The sequence below is a fragment of the Lepisma saccharinum genome, chromosome 1 (assembly GCF_977018435.1).
Source record: "Lepisma saccharinum chromosome 1, izLepSacc3.1, whole genome shotgun sequence".
Lineage (NCBI taxonomy): Eukaryota > Metazoa > Arthropoda > Insecta > Zygentoma > Lepismatidae > Lepisma > Lepisma saccharinum.
Window position 1 is genome coordinate 43948185 of NC_139229.1, and position 7479 is coordinate 43955663.

The 7479-nt window shown below is 40.1% G+C and overlaps 1 pseudogene; it reads left to right on the forward strand.

Moving 5' to 3' along the window:
• Window positions 1-2804: 2804 nt before the first annotated feature.
• Window positions 2805-4056, forward strand: LOC145991460 (DNA polymerase beta pseudogene; annotated as a pseudogene).
• The last annotated feature ends 3423 nt before the right edge of the window (window positions 4057-7479 follow it).

Below are 7479 nucleotides of genomic sequence, written 5' to 3' on the forward strand. Positions count from 1 at the left end.
TTAATAGTTTTGACTTCCTTATTGTTTTCCTAGCTGCTGCAATTCGTCCTTTCGTCCTTTCAGTTCCACTGTATGATTACTTTTGTCCATCACTGTATATTAAGAGCCCGGTCTCTGGCACCGTGAGCGATCAACAAGCTAATTATTCTCGTGTGACCCACGAAGGGTTAATCGGAACTGAACCTATAGTTTAAAGAATCCATACCACTGTGCAACTTTCCTCCACCGGGGATCGAACCTCGGACCCCTTGAATCAAATACAACAGCAGTACTGATACACAGTGAAGGCGCTTCGTCGTGCGACACCCGGGGAAAATGTCTGGAGAGGAAGGGGGCAAGGCAATATTGCAAGGGGGCAGTTGTATTACTTGCACACGGTGTGTACCAGTGCATATACTAAAAGAAATTACTACGGTCTCCTGCGTCTAATAAACAAGGAATAACAATAGTCGGTGGTCTTTTCAACTTTCGCACGGAGGAGCCTTCCTTTCCCTTTCCCCCGACCACAAACGCTGCCGGCGAGAAGTCAAAATGGTTACCAGAAACTAAACAATCACGTTCACTGCGCAACCTCATTGTTTGTAATTTTATCAATAATAATAATAATAATAATAATAATAACGTCTTTATTGAGAGGGCGTGTCTCGGCCTCGCGGACCGTTCTTACAACAATGACCATTATACATTGGTAGCACGGTAGCACTATATGCTGGAAACTTGAGTTCGCTCATTACACATTGTTCGTTTCACTGAAACACTTTATAATTTAGGGTAGCCAATCTCAAAATATTCGGGATTAGATCTGAATTCATTAGTGTGGAAAACTTTGTAAAAAACTGATTTTCCCGTCGATGTCTTTGGTGTCGATGTTTTTACCGTCGATGTTTTTCATGTCGATGTTTTTGCCGTCGATGTTTTTGATGTCGATGTTTTTGGCGTCGATGTTTTGGCCGTCGATGTTTTTACCGTCGATGTTTTTACCGTCGATGTTTTTGCCGTCGATGTTTTTGATGTCGATGTTTTTACCGTCGATGTTTTTGGTGTCGATGTTTTCGGTGTCGATGTTTTTACCGTCGATGTTTTTGCCGTCGATGTTTTTGCCGTCGATGTTTTTGCCGTCGATGTTTTTACCGTCGATGTTTTTGATGTCGATGTTTTTGATGTCGATGTTTTTACCGTCGATGTTTTTACCGTCGATGTTTTTACCGTCGATGTTTTTGCCGTCGATGTTTTTTACCGTCGATGTTTTTTACCGTCGATGTTTTTGCCGTCGATGTTTTTGCCGTCGATGTTTTTGATGTCGATGTTTTTACCGTCGATGTTTTTACCGTCGATGTTTTTGCCGTCGATGTTTTTGCCGTCGATGTTTTTACCGTCGATGTTTTTGCTGTCGATGTTTTTACCGTCGATGTTTTTCATGTCGATGTTTTTGCCGTCGATGTTTTTGATGTCGATGTTTTTACCGTCGATGTTTTTGGTGTCGATGTTTTTGCCGTCGATGTTTTTGATGTCGATGTTTTGTGCTGTCGATGTTTTGTACCGTCGATGTTTTGTACCGTCGATGTTTTGTTGGCGATGTTTTGTCGGCGATGATTTGACGCTACACCCTGGCCGGGGCTGCATGCTGCTTATACGTATACAATTTTGAGTGCAGCGCCAGCGCCTCTAGTGGATACTCGTGAACTACGAGAGCGCTGCTTAACATTGAGTGCCATCTACACAGGTTAACAATGAATTATTAGAACAATAACGCTCCCTAGTGAGATATGGTAGAACTTCGTTCTCTACCAAGCATAGCAGTGAAATCCTATGCAGAAGCGATAACAGAACAGATAAGATTACACAATGCTATTCTCAACATGACAATAAAAAGAACAAATTCATCAACTTGTGGCGATCTCGCAGGATCGTTACAACTTTCACTACACTCAAGGTTGCGAATTGAATGCACATTGTACAATATACAAATATTGTATAGCATATGAAACGCTGTTGGTCAAAAATTAGAATTAAATTGTGCAATCTTATAAAAATATTCTATCCTACAACGTTTAGTCTTCATTCAATCTGTACAAGAGTTTTAAACACCACCACTATGTCACTAATACATCCAATTACATAAGAAATAACCCGCCGTTGCCACCAAGCCCTCACTCTTGCGCACGCCTATGACAGCTCCGAGACACGTGGAACTTTAACTGTAAATTCAACTTTCGAATATTTATGATTTGTAGGTTTTGTATACATACATGAAAGAAAAATTGCTTCACGTTACACCTCGAGTTTTTTCCGTAAAGAGGGGTAGAGCACAAATTCCTTCAATTTGGTTCCTTCCAAAAATTCCCTCGATTTAAAGAATGTCACATTGATATAATTATATATTTTTACTTTAATTCACTCACTGCAACCATGTTTTAGGGGCAGAATAGGTACAAAATTCATGTTTAGGTGCAAGGGGATGATTTAGAGTGCCCAACATTACTTTTTCTGTAGATGCAGCACGTAATGGTCCGGGCTCAAGTTATTAGCAATATAATGGTTTCTGAAAAATTGTGCTTAACCCTTACCTCGAATTAATTTTAACTAGGATTTTTATATTTAGCTTCTGAGGTAGAACAGCTCACTTTCAATGCTTGATCTACCAACATGCAATAAATAGGGTCTGCACCAACTTGCACACAAGGCACTACAATGATGAATAGAATTTGAATGAAATTAACACCTAAATAACAATGACATTGCAGTGTGTTAATGACTGTAACTAGGTAATACTCTGAATTTACTAAATTACTTATAATGGACACCAGAAGCGTTTGTTTGCCAAGGAAAATAATAATCCAAAAGTAGAACAAAAAACTATTGGAAATGGAATTGCTACTTTCGGCATTCACTAATTATAAGGCTAATTAAGCATTCTTTCCATAAGAGCATAAAATGTAATTGTTGAGACAACTTGGAATCTATTACTTCTTGAGTAGAAGGTCATGCATCGAAGACAAAAAGACTGAAATCATGGGCAAAAGAAGAGAGGATAATCCCAATGAGGACATTTGCGCTGAGTTGTTGGAGCTTGGAGAATTTGAAAAGAACGTGAGTCGTAACACATTCAAATACAATGTCTACCGTAGAGCTGCCAGCATTTTGGCAGCACAACCTACACGCATTAGATCAGGCAAAGAGGCCAGGAAGTTGAAGGGCATTGGCGAGAGAACAGCAGACAAGATTGATGAATTTCTCAAGACGGGGAAGATTAAAAAGTTGGAGAAATTTCGTAATGATGAAAAGAGTGTTGCAATTAATCTTCTCTGCCATGTGAGTGGTGTAGGGCCAGCCAAAGCAAGGGAATTGGTTGAGCAAGGCATAAGAACGATCAAAGATCTACGCAAACACAATGACAAACTAAACCATCATCAGCAAATTGGCTTAAAATATTTCGAAGATTTCCAGAAGAAAATCCCAAGGAGTGAAATTGAAAAAATTGAAGATATTATGGAAGATGAAATAAGTGAACTCGATTCAGAATACAAAATGACAATTTGTGGAAGTTACAGACGTAAGGCTGAAGAGAGTGGTGACATTGACACTCTTCTAACTCACCCAAGCTACACATCGAAGTATTCGAAGAACCATGGCAACCTTCTAGACAAGGTTGTAAAAGCACTAGAGGATGCCAAGCTGATCACAGACACTCTTGCTCATGGTTACACGAGATTCATGGGCGTATGTAACTTGGGTAGAGCCAGAAACTCAAAGGTATCCGTATACCGACGCCTGGATATCACGCTCTTCCCGCACGATCAGTATTACTGTGGAGTGCTTCATTTTACTGGAAGTGGCCTTTTCAACCAGACCATGAGAGAACATGCGAAGGACAAAGGATTTAAGTTGAACGAATACACTCTACGACCTTTAGGAAAAACAGGGGTTCCTGGCGAACCACTTCCAATCCACTCAGAGAAAGATATATTTGAATACATCGATTTCCCTTACAGGAAACCTGAGGATAGAAATATGTAAACAATGCTCAACTAGTTTCCTGTTCTATGGTAGACACGATACCTCACAATAAATATTGTCATCCACTGTTTTAATGGATTTCTAATTAGAACTTTCAGTAGTCAGTAGAGATTAGTCGATACAGATGTATTCCTTTGCTTTATAGTGCTATGTTAAAATTTCAGCCATAAAATGTAGGCTTGACAAGAAGTAGAAAATTTGTCACTGTTCTACCAACTTAGCTATAGTGAGTCCCAGGTTTGGGTTGATTTTTCACTGTCACTGTCTTACCTGCATTAAATTTTCTGTCATGCTACCGCAACAGGATCTGTTACCTTTGAAACAATGATGACATCAAGAGTGCCAAACTTCTCTCAATCTATAGCTATAAATTACCTTACAATTGGCACACACGGGGATGAAATATGTAGAAATTTGTTCAGAAGAGGGTTAATGCACTCCCCTCAAAACGCAACGCTCAAGTTCGGTCCCCTCGAATAACTAAACTGGGCGTCTCTCCCTGCTATTTTGGTCACTTATTTGCCTCGACTTTATATTCAGAACCTTCGGGACAAGAGAAACCGCTTCCCAGAATTCAGGTATGTGGTCTACATCTCCACTTAACTTATATACGTACTGGGTTATTTCACTTAAACCTATATACATGCATAAATTACCCTCGCTTCGGCATAGGCGTGCGCACGGGGGGGAGCAATTGCCCCCCCTAATCACGGACGTTCGCAGATTTTTTCCACAAAGGGACAAGCAAGGAATTTTTCCAACGGGGCATATTACCCCGATACTGGTGCTGCCCCATCAAAAAAAAAAACACCACTTGAATTTGAAATTATCGCAATCCTGCGTCCCCATTAACTAATAATTAATGTAAATTATTATGACTGAAATCAAATTATACGTGTGAAATATATACTTTTTGGTTTACCTTCATTTTTGAAGGGGGAGGTGTGGTATCCTTGCCCCCCTCCAGACATTCCATGCCCCTATATTATTATACTTTCACCTAGAAATTTAGTGGATAGGAATCTTATCGCTGTTATTAAACAATATTATACTCTAAAAAGAAATGACGGCAGAAAAGCATTGCCTTTTGCCTTTTCCCAACCTTGAAGTAAAAGACAGCAAACAATCTACGAATAGCAGGACAAAAGATAACTCAAGATGGAAATAGTTTTCACGTCCTTCTTGCATTATTTCTTCCAGATGGCCAGGATCACCTGCAGGGGGACACGGAGGGGCAATTGTCCCCTCGACTTTAAATTTTATACAAATAAAAATACGTAGAAATTTTCAGCGAAAAATGCAGGCTCGACCAGGACTCGAACCCGGGTCTCTGGCATACCGTGCATGACAAGGACAAGGACAGTTTACTTTCTACTTACTGCAGTTAGAAAGAATCTTATTTAAAATGAAATTCGGGCAGATGATTTTGGGTCAAATCCACTGGTAGACAAGGCTTAGCATTAAGAGACCATAGTGCGGAGACAAAAGTGTGTTAGAGCGGGGGGGGGGGGGAGGGAGGTAACACTGCTCCCATTCTCCCACCCTTAATCGCCGCACTGTCAATACATTGAACTAATATGATACTGTGAACCGGTCATTTTGCCTTGAGTCTATTGCAGAATTTTTCATAAATACCTGGTGCTAACATGTTAAATTTCATCATTTCCTGTACATACAGACGTGCACTTGTAGCACAAGTGTTGCTCCTGATGCAGCAGAAGGAGAACATATGGCGTAACTAATTGAAGATGTAAACTCCACTGCCCAATACGCTCAGCTTTAATGAAATTTCGAAGAATATCGAGCATCCTAATGGATTACAGCCACAGAACAGCAGCGCCCTGTTATCTTTCAGAGTTGAACCAAATGTAGATAAAGATTTTTCAGCATCTCAGAGCTTGAACTTACATTAGCGTCTACTTATGAATTTATCCCACTGATTTCCAATGTATGGGCAATGTATTCTGCAAACGCATAGAGGTAAAGTTGAATAGTTTAGTTTCATAGGAAATAATACACCTTCCTTCCCCTCCGAAATTGTTACAACTTTCGTGGGCTTGAAATATTATTTAATGACGGTAATAAGATTCCTCTAAACTAAATTTCTAAGTGAGAGTATTAGGAGGACAACTGCCCCCTATTCGCCCCCCTGTGCGCACACCTATGCACCCTACGACTGTGCTTGAATCCACCCCCACATAGAATCAATCAGAACAGATCTGTTCAAGGAGATTTTAGGTTCTTAATTGGAAATGACAGAGGCAATCCATCAAATCTATTGAACACACAATGAAACAATTATCGAAGCAGCAGTAATATCCATTGTCCTTGCAATCAAGGGGTCCCGGGTTCGATACTGGGTGGAGGCACGTACTGGTTCAGTCTTTCCGGAAAGTTTGGTGAGTTTTATTTTAAGATAAGATTGTTGGTGGGGGAAATCCACCCGCCTATCCCCCAGGATTACGCACCTAGACTAAAACACGGACTAACATGGTAACAGCGATACAACCATTGAACTATATAGTACCATATAGTTCAATGGATACAACATGGTGGTCTACGGACACGTCAGCACTGCAATCAGTTTTCAGTGCACCGGGTAACTGACCGACCCATACTCTGAGTTTTCAAACAGAAAGCGTGGGACAACGGATTAACGTGCATACTGCGAAAATAGGAATACTGGGTCAGAATAAGTAAGTCTGTTTATTATTTTCTTCCATCAATTATACCTTTCCATTGTCATGATAAACCTAACGATATAAAGATACGACGAAAGGTGGGGGAGGAACTATTCTCTCACGTCGCCCCCTGTTGAGCCAGGAATATGACGAAATACTACATGTAGCATTAGGGTCGTTATTTGTTTGCTTACATAATTTTGGTTTGTAATGCAGATTATTACCAGAATACCTCAATACAGAATTAGGCACAAAATAAAAATATTAATAAAAACAATAATAATAATAATGAAAATTTACATTCGGTATTCCAATATTGACAAGATATTCGTATAGACGTCCATTATTTTTTTGCCAATGAAATTGTAATTTGCATTTTTTTGTTATTTATTGTCGCATTTCTGCCTTTTTGGCTAATCTCGACTATGAGGTTGAGTGATGATATGATGAAATTGCTGAGGGAACCCATGCTCAGGCCATGATTCGAACCCGGGACCTCTGGCGTCGTAGCGCTCTGGGCTAAGAACTCTGTCACGGGAGTCAGCGTGGAACAAAATGAGGATCCGAAATGCTCTTGGAGTATTAGATGCTACCACCAACGTTACTGTATTATTGCAGCCAGATCTAAAATTATAGAATTATAGTAATGTAATCCAAGGTAACGGGAAAAGTCAGCTCACTGATAGTCCAAATTGACAATATTATCAAATTTCCTATAATTTTCTGTTATTCATGGCAGTGGATAACCATGTGGCATGACCCCCACCCCCCTGGAGTACGG